At 52.9% G+C, this 22,991-nt stretch overlaps 1 protein-coding gene across 5 annotated transcripts in view; it reads left to right on the plus strand.

Annotated features, from left to right (window-relative positions):
• LOC138267809 (uncharacterized) overlaps positions 1-22,991 on the plus strand; it is a 222,992-nt gene that overhangs the window by 7,186 nt on the left and 192,815 nt on the right. The window contains exon 1 of one of the 5 annotated variants that reach the window (XM_069217018.1): positions 22,358-22,991. This exon is cut by the window's right edge and continues 84 nt beyond it. The exons of 3 other annotated variants lie outside the window; for them this stretch is intronic. The gene's annotated coding sequence lies outside the window, so the exon portion shown is untranslated. Of the gene's footprint in view, positions 1-22,357 lie in introns of those variants that run through there. One more of the 5 variants, XM_069217023.1, reaches the window with a different exon arrangement.

Consider the following 22,991-nt stretch of genomic DNA (forward strand, 5'->3'; position numbering starts at 1 on the left):
GAAAGTGTTCGTCCAGTTAGGTTCTGCATGGCAAGGTTTGTGCAGATCTGTGAAGAGGGGGTGGAGTCAGGGAGTGACACTTTCCCCTTTGTCCCCCAGAGGATCCTTTACTCTCCCCTACAGAGTAAACACATCTAATGGAGCTCCATCAAAGGGTGCCTCGGAGCAGACCTGTGTTAAATAAAGTGCTTTTGATGGGTTTGGTGGAACCCTGTTCAGTTGTTTCTGCTAAAATAGTGTCACAAAATGTGCCTGATGGGCTTGAGAGAGTTAAGTTAACAAGGTTTGGGCAGTTCGCCTGCAGATGGCCATGGCCTTGGTTCACAGACCATCCATACACCGAACTTGAAGAAATAATAACTTCTGATTGGACCATGGAGCCTTTTCCCATCATCCTTGTCAGGCCTGCGACCCAATAGCCGTCTCCACGTACGGAAAGTCTCTGATGGCTGTCCGCAACAACCAAAAAAAACATTTTTGAGTGGTACACCACAGCAGGACAAGGGGTTCAGTTCCTATGACCAGTAAAAACTGAAGAAACCATAAGAGGGCAACAATAGCATCCCTTGAGCCCCGGGACACTGGGTTTGTGCACGACAAGGGTCGCGTTACCATAGAGTATAACGTGGTAATTTCCAAGCCCACCAGAAACCAACTCCTTGCTTTGATTTATCAACCATTCTGTAGAAGGCCAACCAAGCGATGGTCTGGACTCACATGAGGACTTTAATTACAGGAAGGGCAGTTAATCTACAGAACCAGCTGCCAGTAGGAATGCCCCTGGCACACGCTTGCCATGGGCACCCTAGGCGATCACCTCTATCGCCTTGCACTGTTTCGACACATGCTGCTATATGTCCCATGCCAGCGTGCTTCAGTACTAAGCGCCATTCGTAGACGGGCGGCCGCGTTCAGCACTACTGGTCAATTAGTCATTAAATGTCTATATTGTGCTGTACTTACCAGTGTGAGAGTTTATTCTAAACATAGGCAGGTTACTATACATCTAAGAATGCCCCCATGTCTACAGTCCTAAGGGGGAGGGCTTTTATTAATGGGACACTGAGGCCCTGATTGAGTTTTGAGGTGCGGCCCCAATTCTTTCTCTGACCTCCTACGGTCTTTAGTGTTTCAGAACCAAGGACTGGTTGCAAAATGCAACAAATAGATAGGATGACATGTCAAACAAGCAATGCCATCAAGGAGTTCTTCACCTGCATCTTGGTGAAGGTGGGACGTTTTGTGTGATGTTTCAAAGGACTAGTGTTCTGCAGCAGTTACTTTCTGCCCCCCCACCTCTGTTCTCCCTCCAAGACACTGGTAACTCTGTTTATCTACAAGCGGATTGCTAGGCCTGGAAGATGTGCAGGGGTCTTGGTACTCGCCTCTGGAACACACTCCCATGCCCTCTTATAGGAAGAGCCGAAAACTTCAATCTTCCTGACTTCTAGAGTTCTCAGTTCTGAGGCCTGTGGCTTGAGACAGACTCTGCTGTGTAGTGCTGTGTACAAATGTTCTAAGGAAAACCCGTATATTCCAGGAGAATGAATCCCGCGAGCAGAGCAGACAGCGGGAACAGCAGCAGGTACACTGTTGTAATGTTGTTATATCTCAAATGTGACTTTCACAAAGCGCTACAAGCACTATCCAAACACAGCCTTCTCGGTTCGTATTTATAAGCCGACAGCTGCGTGCAGCCCCCTCTATTCAATACATCTGCATTTAACATCATCTGCATGAATGGGATGACATTACGTTTTATCTGATTTGTAGAAAAGTAGCTGCATTTATCCTTCTAGGTACATCTGTATTGTGTTATTTGTATAAACGCTTCAGCCCTCAGATAATCTGCACCAAAGCTGATTTATTTGGTTCTACCCACATAGCTAATCCCGCGTCAGTTGTCGGGAGAGGCAGTGAGTTGGTATACACAGATGCGAATGTCTTAACACGCTTACTACTCACGGCTTAAATGTCAAATCATTTAGTACCGTTGTTACATGTTCAAAATTGCCCCCAAGATACTATTTTCCCGAAACCAAAGTGACACAAAGCGGGAATCTTAGAAATGAACTATAATATGCAAACCACCAAAGATCTAACATAGAATTCAGCATTCAAAATCTACCAGTTTAGGACAAATTAACTCTTCAATAGCAAGAAGAAGACAAACATATTCTGTCAATGCCACAAACATAAAACTAAAAAACACTTCAGATTGTTGAAAAATTCAAAGAGTAGTTAAGAGTAGGGGTGAACGTGTGCACAAAATCAAATGATGATCTGGAATCCAGATCAGGGTGAAATAATATGCAGATTGTCGGGGTTGAGAAATGGAAAGAGGGTTGTGGATGGAAATGCCTGTGAGGTTATTATTCATTAGAACATTTGGTAAGAGCCCTGAGCTTTGCGTAAGTGCCTATAAATATAGAACAAGGAACACAGATTAATTCACACAGCCATAGATCCTTCCATTTGGATCCAAACCATCGCCTATAACATTGAGATGACACTCAACTTTCCCCATGAACTGCTTTCTGAAGAAGGTGGTGCAGGCAGAGGGGGAGACTGTGTGTAACTTACGTTTACCAAGCTCAAGATGTCTTGAGCACCGATGTGATGATGCCGGGTTGTCTGGCATCCTGAGTCTTGGCAATGTCCTTGAAAGTGTCAGTGCTAACCTTCAATCTGAATTGATGAGTTCTGGGTTTAATTGTAATGTACTTTGTAAGACGTATGGCTGAATGTATATCCACTTCTAAGAGTTGTGTATCTATAATTCAGGCTGGGCGGGGATACAAAGCCTTGGCAGGTTCACCGCCTCTTTTGTGTGTTTGTTGTGAATAATCTTTTGTGTGTTCGTTTCATGGGTTTTATGTATGTTTGCCAGCTTCAAAGAGGGATAGGGTAAAGGCAATGATATTCCTGAGGACTTTTCAGAGATGTCAATATTGTTTTATCAAGCAGTAAGATGTAACTTCATGAAATGTCTAGAATAGCCCCATAAAGTGTTGTAATATTTCAAGCAACCAAAAATCTAAGCTAAAACGTAACTCTGTTGACTTACCAACCAACATTCAAAACAGCCAGAGTACATGTTTCACCCATGGGTGTCTGTGCATGTGCACTGTATACCTAACACAGAATGCACAGAGTAGTCACACCCTGCAGCCTTGTGCTTAGTGTCTGACTTTTGAAGGGGTGCGTTGTGGAGATTTATAATCACAATTCAGTAAAAAACAAGAAGCCTAGTCTTTGCCTCCAGACAGAATTCATTCTCTATGTGTAGTATTCAGAGGTACCTGACCTGCCTGCATCTGTAACCCTTGCACTGTGCGTAATACCAAAGGGTCAAAGGTCATAAACACTGTCATATACATGTGTTATCTATATAGCAAAATGTGTTTTGTGCAGGTGTGTATGTGTTCCTCCAGGGCACACCAATGACGAACCTTAGCCTGTAGCCTTGGCGCATTTTTTATCATTTGTGGGGAGGGCATGTTTCACAGCCTGTGACTGTGCACCCTCTGAATCGTGCATACGTAAGAAATACTGACCCCTGTCTCTGGCTGCTGATCATGTTTAGCATGTGTTCTGTACATGCAGTGAATGGGCTTCTGCCATGGCCTAGGTATGTGACAACAATGCACTGAACATGGCCCACTCCCTGTGTCCTCCTTGTATAGTACGGTGTGGTGTGGTATACAGTGGTATGGTATGGAATCCCACAGTATGGTACGGTATGATATGATATGGTATGGTACAGTGTGGCGAGGGTTGGTACAGTGTGGCGTGGGTTGGTACAGTGTGGCGTGGGTTGGTACAGTGTGGCGAGGGTTGGTACAGTGTGGCGTGGGTTGGTACAGTGTGGCGAGGGTTGGTACAGTGTGGCGTGGGTTGGTACAGTGTGGCGTGGGTTGGTGACATTTGTAGAGAAAATGATGTTCCCTTAACTCCAGAAATGACTTTCCCAGATCCTGGATCCCACTAGTACTGTTGGGTATGTTCTCGGCGTTCTAGTGATATAGGACCCGCATACCCCCAGTAGGCCCGCACCCTACCGCCAGCGCCGCATCCACCAGAAAGGAGGAATCCACCAAGGGGGGGTACATAAATACCGCCCCAGGGATGCACCGCAGGCCGGAAGTGACACGCTCTGTGCGCGCCCACCTTCCTGCGCTTACAGCTCTCCTTCCACCCTGCCCGTCTCGCGAGACAGGTGGGGCGGAAGTTACCCCGCGGCAACGCTAGACGGGCGTGTGGGGCCGGGGACCGTGGCAGCCCTGGGTCCTAGATGCCACGCCCCCCCCCCCCCAAGATGGGGAGGCGCTCTGGCAGAGTGAGAGATAGGTTGCGCTTGCACGGCTTATGCAAATCGCAGGTGAATTGTGACATATGGGAGGATTTAGGGAGTTTGCGTACTCCAAATGTCTGTGACAACCACTGCATTAAAAGTGCAAATATATCATGGGATTTCGGTATTAGTCGCCCTATGTTGGAAACCCCGGCCTCTGGGTCTCTCCACTGTGACTCTCTGCTGAATCCCCTATAGATACATACACATGCTGTGGGGCCCTGCTCTCTGGAGCCTCTACCCTTTGCATTCCCTGCATCCTGAGACCCGAGGCTATACATCGCAAGCCACGTTTCATGTGCTATCTGGGCCCCCTATAGCCTTTGCTCCTGTACTGTGAGTCCCATATAGATACATACACATGCTGTTGGACCTTGCTCTCTGTACCCTCTACCCTTTGCATTCCCTGCATCCTGAGACCCAAGGCTATACGTCACATGCCACGTTTCATGTGCTATCTGGGCCCCCTATAGCCTTTGCTCCTGTGCTGTGAGTCCCATATAGATACATACACATGCTGTTGGACCTTGCTCTCTGTACCCTCTACCCTTTGCATTCCCTGCACCCTGAGACCCGAGGCTATACATCGCAAGCCACGTTTCATGTGCTACTCTGGGCCCCCTATAGCCTTTGCTCCTGTGCTGTGAATCCCCTATAGATACATACACATGCTGTCAGACCCTGCTCTCTGTACCCATCTACCCTTTGCATTCCCTGCACCCTGAGACCCGAAGCTATACGTCATATGCCACGTTTCATGTGATACTCTGAGCCCCCATAGCCTTTGCTCCTGTGCTGTGAGTCCCCTTTAGATACATACACATGCTGTGGGGCGCTGCTCTCTGTACCCTCTACCCTTTCATTCCCTGCACCCTGAGACCCGAGGCTATATGTCCCATGCCCAGCATGCCACGTTTTATGTGCTACTCAGGGCCCCCTATAGCCTTTGCTCCTGTGCTGTGAGTCCCCTATAGATACATACACATGCTGTGGGGCCCTGCTCTCTGGAGCCTGTACCCTTTGTATTCCCCGCACCCTGAGACCCGAGGCTATACGTCACATGCCACGTTTCATGTGCTACTCTGGGCCCCCTATAGCCTTTGCTCCTGTGCTGTGAGTCCCCTGTAGTCGGAGAATCTTACATTCTATGTCCCACATACTAAGGGTGTGGTTTGCGCCCAATCCCTTATACCTAGCATTATCTGCCCTGCGCACCGCTGTTCGAAGTCCCCTATACACAGCATCCTATACTCCTATTGACAGTTCTTCTAAATCCGCTGTCCGTCGAGTTGCCTACACGGGGTATAGGAACTCGAAACATAGGTGGCCCGACTCAGGTAACATAGCACTGAGTCCCCTTAACTCCTATGTGCTGAGCCCCAATGCTCTACGTCCCCTAGACTCTGTATCCTATACTCAGAGACACATATGGACCAGGCCCCCATGCTCTCTGTCCCCTATACTCCGCATCCTGTACTCAGAATCACCTATGGATCAAATCCTCGATCTCCGCATCCCCTATATTCAGCATCCTACAATAAGAGGCAAAAAGGACATGGCCACCTATACTCCACATCCTATACTTTGAGTCACCTATGGACCAGGCCCCCATGCTATATGTCACCTATACTCCGTATCCTATAGCTTGAGTCACCTATGGACCAGGCCCCCATGCTCTATGTCACCTATACTCAGGATCACCTGTGATCGCGCCCCGCGTCCCCTATATTCAGCCTCCTATACTCAGAGAGACATATGGACAATCCCCCTATGTTCTGAGTTTCCAGAGGACAGAGCTGCCCGCGGTCCCGCCCCTGTGAGACCCCATAATATGGGACCCCTATGGTATGGACACTTTGTGATGTGTGTGTGCGGGCGCGCGCCTGTGTGTTATATAAGAACATGTATACATAGGCGTCACACTCAGAAGGAACTGGTGAGACAGGCAGGTCCAGGTGCGGATGAGCGGGAGACGACAGACAGGGACGGGCAGACAGACAGACAAACAGGGACGGACAGACAGACAGGGACGGACAGACAGACAGACAGGGGCGGGCAGGTAGCAGTCCCAGCCCCCCCACCGCATCTATGAATCAATCTAAAGGGCGTCGCAGCGCTGACCGTGCGGGGTGACCGCTGCAAAAACATGTAGCGCCAAGGCGCCGTCAGGCCGATAGATGGCGCTGCGCCCAGAGGCACCCTCTTTCGTAACCAGAGATATTACAGCTCACGCCCTCGCAGTAATGCGAATTACAAAGCAGATGTTTAATTTATCTATTGAAATCATCTCTACCTGTCCGTCGAGAGCCGAAGGGGCACAAGGATTGGACATTCAGGGCCAATACTGGCCCCAGCTTTAGAACCGGCGCCAGGTGCCCAGCACTGTGCACAATGTGCGCGGCTTCGGAGCGCACAACACACACAATATTCACCGAAATCTGCGAGTAATCGAAACAAGGCTGTCGGGGTTTAGACGAGAAAAATGGCTTAAAGTGGATTAAATAAAAGCGGCCTACATCACCTCAAACCGCCTCGATGTTTCCAAACTCGTTTGTATTTGAATGATTTCCTTACATTTCTTGTGGTTACAGGACTCGTTGTCTAACAAAAATAAATCACGTTTAATACACGAAGGAGCGGGCGAGCAATCTCCCACCCGACCCAAATATACCCTTCAGAGGTAAAGAAAATGTCCCCCCACAGGAACCGCACAGTGGGCACACGATGCCCAGACCCTCGGTGCCACTTTCCCCACGTGTGAAATACCGCACCCAGAACAAAAACGATTACCCGCGCCTCTCCCGAAAAATTACCGTGAGAATCCCCGGAATAAACTGATTTATGCGCAGCAATACGATGAAAATGAATATTTCTATTTTTCTGATGTGCGTGGTGAACCGTGTGTGAGGGAAGCCCGCCCGCCCCATGTGCCAGGCACTCGGGGCAGAGCCCCCCCCCGGGTTTAAAGGCTCTTCCTGCACGGGGGGGCTTTGTATATAAAACCTCTCGTGCTCGCGGCCGTGGATAATTACACAGCACGGGTCACTCGCGGCTCCTCCCGTAATGTTTATTCTGGTGCAAATGTTCTGTGTAATTTGGTAATATGGGCAAGAGCGCATTTAATGTTACGAAAGCAGGGACTGTGGCGGAAACGGGGGGCTGTGTTTTTGGTTCCAGGGCCGAGTTTCTGGTATTGTGCACCCGGATCTGGTATCGGGCGATGTTGCAGCCACTGCCACAGCGATGCTTTGTGTTAAATACATGTAAATGTTTGTGTGTATCAGCCCCACCCTGGCGGACCCTGGGTGTCTGGTGCCGCTCGGATAGTGCCGAGACGCCGGTGTCTGACGTGGCTTCCGGTGGCTGGTCCCTCCACAGGTCCAGCACTGAACCCCTTCACACTTCAGTGGGCCCCACTGCATGGAATTATGTCGGCCAGGGGCCCCCACCCCGCACCCCCTCCGTCTCGCCCGGAGGCACAACCGGAAGTACATAGTACCTGAGAGAAGGTGGGGGAGGGAAGGAGTCAGTCTTTTATTCACATAGGGTGAGAGTCAGACTGGACAGGGGAGAGGTAACGAGAAAGGAAGCGGGGGTGGGGGGGCAAGAGGTGAAAGGAAGAAAAGGCGGGAAAAACGGAGACAGACTCCTAGACAAGGACAGACAGATGGATAGACAGACAGATATGCGAGAATAGCGCGCTTGAGCACATTGGGTGTCACTACGGTATAGCGCCTAGCAGAGGGGGCCTGGCGCTAGCGCCGCACGCCCGGCAGTGTGCAGGACCGTGGACAGCGCAGGCCGAGCCCAGAGGATGGAAGTGTATTTGGGGGGGCGTAGGGTTCCAAGAGGGAGTGCCTGGCACCGGGAAAGGGGGTTCACCTCCCTCTGTGTGCGGGGTAGAGTGGCAAAGGCCTGAACACCCCCGAACCAAATGTCCCCCCTATAATGTGTGTATGGTGGTGGCAGGGTACAAGCCCCTCTCCCTTGTCAAGCACCCCCACCGTTTGAAGAAAAGTGTGGGCGCATCAGAGCAGCTGTATAGTGGGGGCAGAACCCGAATAAAGGGGCGCAGCTTTTATTTAAGCTTTACATGCAAGAGAATCGAGCCTCGCTGGACCGGGGGTGAACAAAATACCTCTGCGGACCCTTCCTGCGTGTCCTAAAGAGCGGTCCAGCACGCGCACCGTAAGCCCCTGCAGTGGGGTTACCCCCACAACAGACAGCCACGGGGGCCTGCCATGGGGCTGCAAGGGGGGCCCCGAAGTACCGATCCACCGGTGCTATCAGGAGAAGGATGTCCCAGACTCGTTGTGGGTGAAGTGATCTCGGGGGGGTCTCTGCCCCGGGTCCGGCGCCCTGTTTAAGGGAGAAGCCCAATAATTGCACATTTGTAAATTAACTAAAGAAGATGTCAAATAAACAGGCGGTGGACAGGGGTGAAAATGTGCTTTTGCATTTAATGATGTCCGCGGTTTGTTAAAAAAAATGGAATAATTGATTGTTTAGCTTAAATCCCTCACATATAGGATGAGTATTTGGTGGGTTCGGAGCACAGACGCCCTTTTCCAGACCGAAAAAAGGCTTCGTTAAAAGCCGCGGCCCTGCCTTCTGGTGTAAAAAGCAGAATTGTTTTTCTATTTAAGGCTGTGAAGCCCCTCTGTATGAAGTGTTCGCACAGGGACAAGAAGGGGTGCGGGGGGACGGGGTGCCGTGAGCCGGGGCACGTGGTGCTCGCTGAAGCTGAAGTCCATGGATGGACCTTGTTGCACATAACAAATCTCGGCTCCGACGCGGGGCTGGCGGCGCGCAGTGTGATCTCCTGCACACGGACAACGAAGCGACCCCCATGAACGGCAGCTCACATATCTGTGTGTCTTGCTTAGAAGTGAGGTACGGCCAATAAAAAATAAACCGTCTCTGAAACGACTGTGCCCATTGGTGCCTGGTATCTGCAACCCAGATTCGCTCCAAACCATGTAAACAAAAAATATATTTTATCCGGCTCACGCCCACTATTGCCCGCGTTGTGAAAGATGTGTAGCGCTTCGAGGGTCTTTTATTTGCTTTGAGCACTGCTAGGGGATTGTAGGTGCCCGAATATTTGCGCAGAATGTATTTACAAAGAGTGTTTCCACAGATTACCGCCGGTTGCTCCCACAACGCACGCGGTTCGCGCAGATCTGGGGGTGTTGGCGCAGGTTTCGGATTGTGGCCCAGCCTCCTCGAACAGGCGTCCATGCTGTGAACATTGCTTGATGTCTGAGTGCACATGACCTGGTGCACACATGTCCTGTGCTCACATGTCCTGGTGCGCACTGCTCCTGGTGCACACATGTCCTGGTGCTCACATGTCCTGGTGCACACATGTCCTGTGCTCACATGTCCTGGTGCACACATATACCGGCACGCACAGCTTCACACATGCACCTGTCTGCCCTGATACCTTGAACACCTCGTACAAACATGTTTATAGGACTCGGTGCCGCGTGTCCCTCTCTCACGCGGAGCAGGGTCGGGTCACGGGCTCCTGGTATGGGCATCGGCGCCTGGGTGCCAAGGGCGTGCTGCCTCGGGTAGAGGTAAGGGGGGGGTGCAGCACGGACGCGGGTGCACACGACTGGCCTAGGCGTGGATAGGGCGGGGTGCACCTGAAGCTGGAGTGATGCGCGCACGGATGGGTCTCTGGAGGTCGAGATAAAGCGCCTAGTGTGAAGTGAGGAGGAACGGCTCACCCAGGTGCACCCGCTGGTGGAAGTAAGAATGCAGGTATGCGCTGGCATGTGATGGACACACAGGGGGAGGTGGAGGTGGACTAAAACACCATGGGTGTGTGTAGAGCTAAGTAAAGATAGAGTAACAGACCATGGGTGTGTGTAGAGCTAAGGAAAGATAGAGTAACAGACCATGGGTGTGTGTAGAGCTAAGTAAAGATGGAGTAACATACCATGGGTGTCTGTAGAGCCAAGTAAAGAAGGAGTAACAGACCATGGGTGTGTGTAGAGCTAAGTAAAGATGGAGTAACATACCATGGGTGTGTGTAGAGCTAAGTAAAGATGGAGTAACATACCATGGGTGTGTGTAGAGCCAAGTAAAGATGAAGTAACAGACCCTGAGTGTGTGTAGAGCTAAGTAAAGATGGAGTATCAGGCCATGGGTGTGTGTAGAGCTAAGTAAAGATGGAGTAACATACCATGGTTGTGTGTAGAGCTAAGTAAAGATGGAGTAACATATCATGGGTGTGTATAGAGCTGAGTAAAGATGAAGTAACATATCGTGGCTGTGTGTAGAGCTGATTAAAGATGGAGTAACAGACAATGGGTGTGTGTAGAGCTAAGTAAAGATTGAGTATCAGACCATGGGTGTGTGTAGAGCTGAGTAAAGATGAAGTAACATACCATGGGTGTGTATAGAGCCAAGTACAGATGGAGTAACAGACCATGGGTGTGTGTAGAGCTAAGTAAAGATGGAGTATCAGACCATGGGTGTGTGTAGAGCTAAGTAAAGATGGAGTAACAGAGCATAAGTGTGTGTAGAGCTAAGTGAAGATGGAGTAACAAACCATGGGTGTGTGTAGAGCTAAGTAAAGATGGAGTAACAGACCATGGGTGTGTGTAGAGCTAAGTAAAGATGGAGTAACAGACCATGGGTGTGTGTAGAGCTAAGTAAAGATGGAGTAACAGACCATGGGTGTGTGTAGAGCTAAGTAAAGATAGAGTAACAGACCATGGGTGTGTAGAGCTAAGTAAAGATGGAGTAACAGGCCATGGGTGTGTGTAGGCCAATGTAAAGTTGAAGTAACAGACCATGGGTGTGTGTAGGCCAATGTAAAGTTGAAGTAACAGACCATGGGTGTGTGTAGAGCCAAGTAAAGGTGGAGTAACAGACCATGGGTGTGTAGAGCCAAGGAAAGATGGAGTAACATACCATGGGTGTGTGTGGAGCTAAGTCAAGATGGAGTAACAGACCATGGGTGTGTGTAGGCCAATGTAAAGATGGAGTAACATACCATAGGTGTGTGTAGAGCCAAGTAAAGTTGGAGTAACGTACCATGGGTGTGTTTAGGCCAAGTAAAGATGGAGTAACATACCAACAGTGTGTGTAGAGCCAAGTAAAGATGGAGTAACAGACCATGGGTGTGTGTAGGCCAATGTAAAGTTGGAGTAACGTACCATGGGTGTTGTAGGCCAATGTAAAGTTGGGGTAATGTACCATGGCTGTGTGTAGGCCAATGTAAAGTTGAAGTAACGTACCATGGCTGTGTGTAGGCCAATGTAAAGTTGGGGTAATGTACCATGGGTGTGTGTAGGCCAATGTAAAGTTGGAGTAACGTACCATGGGTGTGTGTAGGCCATTGTAAAGACGGAGTAACATAGATTGGTTGTGTGTAGGCCAATGTAAAGTTGGAGTAACGTACCATGGGTGTGTGTAGGCCATTGTAAAGACGGAGTAACATAGATTGGTTGTGTGTAGGCCAATGTAAAGTTGGAGTAACGTACTATGGGTGTGTGTAGGCCAATGTAAAGTTGTGGTAACGTACCATGGGTGTGTGTGTAGGCCAATGTAAAGTTGAAGTAACGTACCATGGGTGTGTGTAGGCCAATGTAAAGTTGAAGTAACGTACCATGGGTGTGTGTAGGCCAATGTAAAGTTGGAGTAACGTACCATGAGTGTTGTAGGCCAATGTAAAGTTGGAGTAACGTACCATGGGTGTGTGTAGGCCAATGTAAAGTTGGAGTAACGTACCATGAGTGTTGTAGGCCAATGTAAAGTTGGAGTAACGTACCATGAGTGTTGTAGGCCAATGTAAAGTTGGAGTAACGTACCATGAGTGTTGTAGGCCAATGTAAAGTTGGAGTAACGTACCATGGGTGTGTGTATGTCGAAGTAACTCTGGAGTGGTGCACACATCGCACGGAGGATTCCAGTTGCGTGTCTATGTTTTTAAGTGGGAATGACGTGTATTCTGTGTTTATTTTATATATTTACGCCGGGGTTGTGGAGACAGGAGGGCGGTCCACCTCTGTTGGGGGCATAACCCCACATATGGAGAGGGGACTCATCCACAACGAGTGACTGTGCAATATCTTCTAATATTGTCATCACTGGTCTGGGTGATATGAGAAGCCCAGGGCCTAACTATATATGACACACCTTAGCGGTTATTTAAGTTTTACGTTACATGTTTACTTCGGGACACTGAGCTTAAGAAATGCAATTTTAACTTACAAGGAAATGTTTACTAAAATCAGACCTACTGTTAGTCTGCAGTTAAAATGAAAAGAACAATGATGCCTAAAATTGTAGAATTTGAAAAGAAAACATCCTCTGCTTGTAGAAGGGAGACATCGCTGAAACCGTTCTCCTCACCCTGCAGTGCGCGCACACACACACCCACGTACACACACCACACACACCACACACACCCACACACCCACCTACACATACACACACCACACACACCCACACACCCACGCACACACCACACACGTACACACATGCGCACACCACACACAGGTACACAGACACACACCACACACACCCACACACCCACGTACACATACACACACCACACACACCCACACACCCACGTACACATACACACACCACACACACCCACACACCCACGTACACATACACACACCACACACACCCACACACCCACGTACACACCACACACACCCACACACCCACGTACACATACACACACCACACACACCCACACACCCACGTACACATACACACACCACACACACCCACACACCCAGGTACACATACACACACCACACACACCCACGTACACATACACACACCACACACACCCACACACCCACGTACACATACACACACCACACACACCCACACACCCACGTACACATACACACACCACACACACCCACACACCCACGTACACATACACACACCACACACACCCACGTACACATACACACACCACACACACCCACACACCCACGTACACATACACACACCACACACACCCACACACCCACGTACACATACACACACCACACACACCCACACACCCACGTACACATACACACACCACACACACCCACGTACACATACACACACCACACACACCCACATACCCACGCGCACACCACACACGTACACACATGCGCACACACACACAGGTACACAGACACACACCACACACACCCACACACCCACGTACACATACACACACCACACACACCCACACACCCACACACCCACGTACACATACACACACCACACACACCCACACACCCACGCGCACATACACACACGTACACACATGCGCACACACACACAGGTACACAGACACACACCACACACACCCACACACCCACGCACACACCACACACGTACACACATGCGCACACACACACACAGGTACACAGACACACACCACACACACCCACACACCCACGTACACATACACACACCACACACACCCACACACCCACGCGCACATACACACACGTACACACATGCGCACACACACAGGTACACATACACACACCACACACACCCACACACCCACGCACACACCACACACGTACACACATGCGCACACACCCACAGGTACACAGACACACACCACACACACCCACACACCCACGTACACATACACACACCACACACACCCACACACCCACGTACACATACACACACCACACACACCCACACACCCACGTACACATACACACACCACACACACCCACACACCCACGTACACATACACACACCACACACACCCACACACCCACGCACACACCACACACGTACACACATGCGCACACACACACAGGTACACAGACACACGTACACACACACACACACAGGTACACAGACACACGTACACACACACACACAGGTACACAGACACACGTGCGCGCACACACACAGGTACACAGACACACGTATACACACACACAGGTACACAGACACACGTATACACACACACAGGTACACAGACACACGTGCGCGCACACACACAGGTACACAGACACACGTGCGCGCACACACAGAGGTACACAGACACACGTATACACACACACAGGTACACAGACACACGTATACACACACACAGGTACACAGACACACGTGCGCGCACACACACAGGTACACAGACACACGTACACACACACACTCCATTGTGTGAAATACCGCACCCAGAACAAAAACGATTACCCGCGCCACTCCCGAAAAATTACCGTGAGAATCCCCGGAATAAACTGATTTATGCGCAGCAATACGATGAAAATGAATATTTCTATTTTTCTGATGTGCGTGGTGAACCGTGTGTGAGGGAAGCCCGCCCGCCCCATGTGCCAGGCACTCGGGGCAGAGCCCCCCCCCGGGTTTAAAGGCTCTTCCTGCACGGGGGGGCTTTGTATATAAAACCTCTCGTGCTCGCGGCCGTGGATAATTACACAGCACGGGTCACTCGCGGCTCCTCCCGTAATGTTTATTCTGGTGCAAATGTTCTGTGTAATTTGGTAATATGGGCAAGAGCGCATTTAATGTTACGAAAGCAGGGACTGTGGCGGAAACGGGGGGCTGTGTTTTTGGTTCCAGGGCCGAGTTTCTGGTATTGTGCACCCGGATCTGGTATCGGGCGATGTTGCAGCCACTGCCACAGCGATGCTTTGTGTTAAATACATGTAAATGTTTGTGTGTATCAGCCCCACCCTGGCGGACCCTGGGTGTCTGGTGCCGCTCGGATAGTGCCGAGACGCCGGTGTCTGACGTGGCTTCCGGTGGCTGGTCCCTCCACAGGTCCAGCACTGAACCTGAACACACCCACGTACACATACACACACCACACACACCCACATACCCACGCGCACACCACACACGTACCCACATGCACACACCACACACAGGTACACACACACGTACACACACAGACACACGCACACCTACACACATACCCACGCACACACCACACACGTACACACATGCACACACCACACACAGGTACACACACACACGTACACACACAGACACGCACACACACCGCTCACAGACACACGCACACCTACACACATGTACACATACACACACACCACACACGTACACACGCACACACCACACACACCACGCACGTATACACGCACACACCACACACATACAGACACACAGACACCACAGACACACCACACACACAGACACACACACCATACACACACACAGCACGCACACACACCATACACACACACAGACACACGCACACAGAGAAACACACACGTCGTAGTAATATGCTTACACACACACCTTTTAGTAATCTGCCTACCCACACACACACGCACGCGTCCTAGTAACCCGCGTGCATTAATTATTTCGAACACATATGGACACACAAGACAGACGGCTAGTCTTTTAAACCCCTGAAAGGAGGTGTCGATTGGTTCCTGTGTCTACGAAGCCCCCCTACACACAAGTATATGTGGGTTCGAGGGTTCAGAGCTCCGTGCATGGGTGTGTTGTGTTGTTCCGTCTCGCTCTCGACGCACACACACATGTTCGGTGTTACGGTGGAGGGGGCGTTATTTACATGTTATCTTTGTGCAAAGGCAGGTTTCTGCCATCGTTATAAATAAAAAAACAATTGCACGTCTGAAAGCGGAAGTCGTCTGTGCTCCCCAAAAGCCTACAATTTAGCAGGGTGTGATGTCTGCCTCCAAGCGCTGGTGCCCCCCAGTTTACCCCGGTGGGGCTGTCCCGTGTCCGGTGCCTTGGGGGTCTGCCGGCCGGATGTGGGTCTGCCTGTCGTGTCTGCCCATGGCTGCACCTGGCTGCCTGCTGAGTGTCTGCCTGTCTGTGACCCTGTCTCGGTGCTTGGCAACCAGAGGGCCCGCCTGACTGACCCTCTCACCAGGCCTTTCAGGGAGACTGACTGTCTGTGACCCTGTCTGCATCTCCGTGACCCTTCCACTGCCGTCTGTCTGTCTCTCTGTCTGCGAGTGTCTCCTGGTGTGGGCCTGTCACTGTGCCTCGGTGCTTAGCAAAGAGCCTCTCTGTCTGTACCTGTGTCTGGGACCGGACTGTCTCTTATAGACCCCATGGCTGTGTCTGTCTGTCTGTGACCCTGTCTGCGTCTCCGTGACCCTTCCACTGCCGTCTGTCTGTCTGTCTGTCTGCGAGTGTCTCCTGGTGTGGGCCTGTCACTGTGCCTCGGTGCTTGGCAAAGAGTCTCTCTGTCTGTACCTGTGTCTGGGACCGGACTGTCTCTTATAGACCCCATGGCTGTGTCTGTCTGTCTGTGACCCTGTCTGCGTCTCCGTGACCCTTCCACTGCCGTCTGTCTGTCTGTCTGTGAGTGTCTCCTGGTGTGGGCCTGTCACTGTGCCTCGGTGCTTGGCAAAGAGTCTCTCTGCCTGTACCTATGTCTGGGACCGGACTCTCTCTTATAGACCCCATGACTGTGTCTGGGTTCTGGGTACCGAGTTAGTCTGTGACTCTGTCTGGAGGCTTGCCACTGCCTGGGCCTTCCTCAGTGTTTCACAAAGAGTCCGCCTGCCTGTGAGCGACACAACACAGTGTTTGTGTCCGCCTGTGTCTGTGTGCAACAACACACTTTGTCTTCCTGTGTCTATGTGTGAGACAACACACTGTGTCGTCTTGTGTCTGTCTGCCTGTCTGTGAGACAACACACTGTGTCCTCTTGTGTCTGTCTGCCTGCCTGTGAGACAACACACTGTGTCATCTTGTGTCTGTCTGCCTGTCTGCGAGACAACACACTGTGTCCTCTTGTGTCTGTCTGCCTGTCTGCGAGACAACACACTGTGTCCGCCTGTGTCTGCCGGTGTGTGAGGCAACACACTGTGTCCGCCTGTGTCTGCCGGTGTGTGAGGCAACACACTGTGTCCGCCTGTGTCTGCAGGTGTGTGAGACAACACACTGTGTCCTGTGTCCACTTGTGACTGTCTGCCGGTGTGTGAGACAACACACTGTGTCCGCCTGTGTCTGCCGGTGTGTGAGACAACACACTGTGTCCGCCTGTGTCTGTCTGCCGGTGTGTGAGACAACACACTGTGTCCGCCTCTGTCTGTCTGCGGGTGTGTGAGACAACACACTTTGTCCACTTGTACCTGTCTGCCTGTCTACGAGACAACACACTGTCTCTGGTGTGTCCAGCGCCTCCATGGCCCGCGTTGGTTGTGTGTTTACAGCCCTCCCATGGTCTCTGGTGTGTCTAGCGCCTCCATGGCCCGTGCTGGTTGTGTGTTTACAGCCCTCCCATGGTCTCTGGTGTGTCTAGCGCCTCCATGGCCCGTGCTGGTTGTGTGTTTGCAGCCCTCCCATGGCCCCTGCGTGTGTCCAGCGCCTCCATGGCCCGTGCTGGTTGTGTGTTTACATCCCTCCCATGGTCTCAGGTGTGTCTAGCGCCTCCATGGCCCGTGCTGGTTGTGTGTTTACAGCCCTCCCATGGTCTCTGGTGTGTCTAGCGCCTCTATGGCCCGTGCTGGTTGTGTGTTTACAGCCCTCCCATGGTCTCTGGTGTGTCTAGCGCCTCCATGGCCCGTGCTGGTTGTGTGTTTACAGCCCTCCCATGGCCCCTGCGTGTGTCCAGCGCCTCCATGGCCCCTGCTGGTTGTGTGTTTGTGTTTGCAGCCCTCCCATGGCCCCTGCGTGTGTCCAGCGCCTCCATGGCCCGTGCTGGTTGTGTGTTTGTGTTTGCAGCCCTCCCATGGTCTCTGGTGTGTCCAGTGCCTCCATGGCCCGTGCTGGTTGTGTGTTTACAGCCCTCCCATGGTCTCTGGTGTGTCCAGCGCCTCCATGGCCCCTGCTGGTTGTGTGTTTGTGTTTGCAGCCCTCCCATGGTCTCTGGTGTGTCCAGTGCCTCCATGGCCCGTGCTGGTTGTGTGTTTGCAGCCCTCCCATGGTCTCTGGTGTGTCCAGCGCCTCCATGGCCCGTGCTGGTTGTGTGTTTACAGCCCTCCCATGGTCTCTGGTGTGTCTAGCGCCTCCATGGCCCGTGCTGGTTGTGTGTTTGTGTTTGCAGCCCTCCCATGGTCTCTGGTGTGTCCGGCGCCTCCATGGCCCGTGCTGGTTGTGTGTTTGTGTTTGCAGCCCTCCCATGGTCTCTGGTGTGTCCGGCGCCTCCATGGCCCGTGCTGGTTGTGTGTTTACAGCCCTCCCATGGTCTCTGGTGTGTCCAGCGCCTCCCTGGCCCCTGCTGGTTGTGTGTTTGTGTTTGCAGCCCCCCCATGGTCTCTGGTGTGTCCAGCGCCTCCCTGGCCCCTGCTGGTTGTGTGTTTGCAGCCCTCCCATGGTCTCTGGTGTGTCCAGTGCCTCCATGGCCCGTGCTGGTTGTGTGTTTACAGCCCTCCCATGGTCTCTGGTGTGTCCAGCGCCTCCATGGCCCGTGCTGGTTGTGTGTTTGTATGTTTACAGCCCTCCCATGGCCCCTGCGTGTGTCCAGCGCCTCCATGGCCCGTGCTGGTTGTGTGTTTACAGCCCTCCCATTGCCCCTGCGTGTGTCCGGCGCCTCCAAGGCCCGCGTTGGTTGTGTGTTTACAGCCCTCCCATGGTCTCTGGTGTGTCTAGCGCCTCCATGGCCCGCGTTGGTTGTGTGTTTACAGCCCTCCCATGGCCCCTGCGTGTGTCCAGCGCCTCCATGGCCCCTGCTGGTTGTGTGTTTGTGTTTGCAGCCCTCCCATGGCCCCTGCGTGTGTCCAGCGCCTCCATGGCCCGTGCTGGTTGTGTGTTTGTGTTTGCAGCCCTCCCATGGCCCCTGCGTGTGTCCAGCGCCTCCATGGCCCGTGCTGGTTGTGCGTTTACAGCCCTCCCATGGTCTCTGGTGTGTCCAGCGCCTCCATGGCCCCTGCTGGTTGTGTGTTTGTGTTTACAGCCCTCCCATGGTCTCTGGTGTGTCCAGCGCCTCCATGGCCCGTGCTGGTTGTGTGTTTACAGCCCTCCCATGGTCTCTGGTGTGTCCAGCGCCTCCCTGGCCCCTGCTGGTTGTGTGTTTGTGTTTGCAGCCCTCCCATGGTCTCTGGTGTGTCCTGCGCCCCCATGGCCCGTGCTGTGGATAGACTGCCCCAGCGTGTGTCCTGCGCCCCCGCCCCCTGTTGTCTGTCCGTGTTTACAGTCATTAGCATCTGAACACAGACTGCTCTTAAAACACAGGTCTCAATATGTCGGCCTTGTCTGGGGGTGGCCCGGCTGACCCCTGCCCTCTGGGCTGCAGGCCTCGCCAGGGCCTGGCACTGAGGACCCCTCGTAAAAGGGTCAGTCACTGCTCCGCGCGACGGACCCCAGACCTCACACTGGCGGGTGGAGGACAGACAAGGGGACCCCTCCTACAAGTAATGGAACCTGCAGGGGCACAGAGGGGCGCTTCCAGCTGGGCCAGGGGGGGCACCCTGTACCTGTTCTGCAAGAGGTGCAAATTATTCCCAATTAATAGACAAGGAAGAAATACGTAATGCCCGTATTACCAAAACTATGAAACATGCACTGTGAGGAATATTGAAAAAAGTAGCCTTTTAACACAGAAAACAACACAACGACTACAAATCGAACCAAAAAACCCAAACCTATCAAAGAATATTAGCAATAAACTGAAAGCACAACCTTACAGAGGATGGGGTTGTCTTGGGAGTATTTATAAACCCGGAGTTCTTTCCGGAAAAAGGAGATTGGTTTATTCCATCTCCCCTGTGATGGGGAAGTTTTTGTTTTATATTATTCGTCGTATTCACTGTTTTGAGGTTCTGAAATGTAACCTCGACAGAAGGAGGGTGCATTGTCTCTTTAAAAATACCGTGGCGCTTCTGAGGCCTGGAGAAAGGGGGGTGGGAGCTGGTGAAGGGTCGGAGAATGTGGGGTGTGGCGGCAGTGGGGTGAGAGGACCAGGGGCAGATAGAGAGAGACGGGGCAGATAGAGCGCACTCCTGAGAAAGAGAGGGAGGGTCAGAGAGTGAGCAAGTGAGTGGGAGAGAGAGAAACAAGAAATGGTATGAGGGTCACAGAGAGTGAGGGGGAGAAGAAAAAGAGACCCCTGAAAGAGGCTGAAAGAAAGAGACATGCAGCAAAAGAGATAGAATAGAGAGTGGGGAGGGGCAGGCAGATAGAGAAAGACCATGGGGGGAGATGGGAACGGGGGAGAAACAGCTAGAGAGAGGGAGAGGGGACAGGGTGGCCGTGGCTGGAGAGGAGGGAGAGGGGACAGGGTGGCCGTGGCTGGAGAGAGGGACAGGGTGGACGTGGCTGGAGAGGAGGGTGAAGGGACAGGGTGGACGTGGCTGGATAGGAGGGAGAGGGACAGGGTGGCCGTGACTGGAGAAGAGGGAGAGGGGACATGGTGGCCGTGGCTGGAGAGGAGGGTGAAGGGACAGGGTGGCCGTGGCTGGAGAGGAGGGAGAGGGGACACGGTGGCCGTGGCTGGAGGGAGGGAGAGGGGACAGGTTTGCCGTGGCTGGAGAGGAGGGAGAAGGGGCAGGGTGGCCGTGACTGGAGAAGAGGGAGAGGGGACAGGTTGGCCGTGGCTTGAGAGCGGAAAGGGTGGCCGTGGCTGGAGAGGAAGGAGAGGGGACAGAGTGGCCGTGGCTTGAGAGCGGACAGGGTGGCCGTGGCTGGAGAGGAAGGAGAGGGGACAGAGTGGCCGTGGCTTGAGAGCGGGCAGGGTGGCCGTGGCTGGAGAGGAGGGAGAGGTTTGGAGGGTCAGAGGCAGAGAGGAAGCGAAGGGGGCGAGGGGGCAGAGGCGGGGGGAGGAAGAGGAGGCAGGAAGTAGGGGGAAGAGTGTACTTTGGTAGCCCAGAGGTGGAAGATGAAGAGGCGGACACACACCCAGGAGTTACACATGAGGTGACACGAGAGAGGATGTGAAACCGATGACGGACTAAGGGGGGAAAGGGAGGAGTAGATCAGGGCACATGAGTCGAGAGCTAGGGTGAGAAGATGGGAGGCATGAGGCAGGAGAGGGGGTGAGAGGGTAAGGCCTGGGAGACAGAAGGAAACCCAGGGAGGTTGAAGAATGAGTGCGAGAGTGAGGGACACCGGGAGAGGAAGATGTAAAAGCGAGAGAATAAAAAACACGAAGGGGGGAGGAGAAGTGCAAGAGGGAGGGCAGAGGTGACAAGTGTGGAGAGAGACACACGCAGAGAAGGACTGCCGAGTGAAACCGAGGGCAGAAGGAATGAGGCGCGGTTGGGAGACACCCAGAGGTGGTGGAGGGCGAGCACATGGAGACAAGGAAGGGAAGGCGAGATGGAGGTGGATGGTGGGAAGAGGAGGGCCGAGGGAGGGTTTTGGAGAAGAGCTAAAGAGAGGGAACTAGAAATGCCCCACGCCATGAGTAACCAACATACTTTCCTCGAAGGCGGCCCCCAACTTCCGGCTCAGCCCCTGGGTTTAGAGGCCATAACTGTGCCTGACCCCAGGCCATGAATATAATATTCCCCAGATTGTTCAAGCGCCAAGAGGCCCACGGTATGCGCTGGGCGCTGTATAAATGGCCCCGTGCCTTTGCTGGTTCTATACCACAAGGCTGATGGGGATGGGGGTGCGGGGGGTCTGTGCCAACTGCGTGTATGGCAATGCCGCCTGCTGTCCCTGCTGAAGGCGCGGCGCACAAGGGGTTAAGGCGCCCCTGCTGCAGCTTGGCCCAGGCAGCTCCTGCTTGAAGGAATAGCCGAGGACGCAGCATCAGCCCGTGGAGTGAGATGTACCAGCATCCAAGCCAGGGCCCCCTGCCAGGGGGAAGCATGGGCAGGGGAGGCCGCCACCACCCACCGCCTCCAGGCGCCCTGCAAACCTGGCATTTTTACAGAGGCATGGAAAAAATCGCGTGGTTACACCACCAACACAGAAGCCCCCCCTGGGAGGAAAAGGCATTAAAATACCAGAGATGACTAACCTATCTGACTCCCTGACGTCACCACGTCACCATTCACGTACTCAAATATGGAGAAACCAAAAAAAAAAAACATTTCTCCTCCCACAGCCCCCTCCCCACAGCACCCCCACCTCCCAACCTTCCACAGCTCCATATCCAAAATGGATGTGTTACTGAGAGTGGGGCTGCGGCGCTCAGACGAGGATGTGCGCCCCGGTGGTGCCTAGATGGTATCTCCCTCCAGACGCCCCCAGCCCCCCCTTCCAATGCACAGCGCACGGAGGCATCTCTTCTGGCCACAAGCAGACGTATATACTTAACCCCACGTAAATGGACGTGACCCTGGGCTCAGCTTGCGAGCACTGGCCGGCAGAGGCATCCCTGGCTGCGGATCCTGCGCCCTCCTCCGCCGCCAGGACCTCCTGCCTCTCCCACCCCTGGAAGGACCAGACACTCGCCTCTTCCTCCTGCTGGTGCCTTCATCCCTCTGCCGGCTCCCAGGGCATCCCTGGCTTCCTGCCCGCAGGTACCCGGGGACCCTTCTTGCGGAGCAGCCCTCAAGTGGTACCCAGAGGATGCAAGGCGCATCTGGTGCGTCTTTCTCTCCAGCGTCTTCCCGTCTTTTTCCCGGTTTCTCTTTCCACTCCCGGACATGAGAGGGAGGCAGCCCCCAGCCTGCTTCTGTGTGCCCGCTGCAGGGTCTTTCACACATCGAAAGTTGCCCGGAACTCCCTGGGGGGGACAGGAGGCTCGTGCGCCCTGTGGAAGCCTCAGCATCCCTGACCC

The sequence above is a fragment of the Pleurodeles waltl genome, chromosome 12 (assembly GCF_031143425.1).
Source record: "Pleurodeles waltl isolate 20211129_DDA chromosome 12, aPleWal1.hap1.20221129, whole genome shotgun sequence".
Classification (NCBI taxonomy): Eukaryota; Metazoa; Chordata; class Amphibia; order Caudata; family Salamandridae; genus Pleurodeles; species Pleurodeles waltl.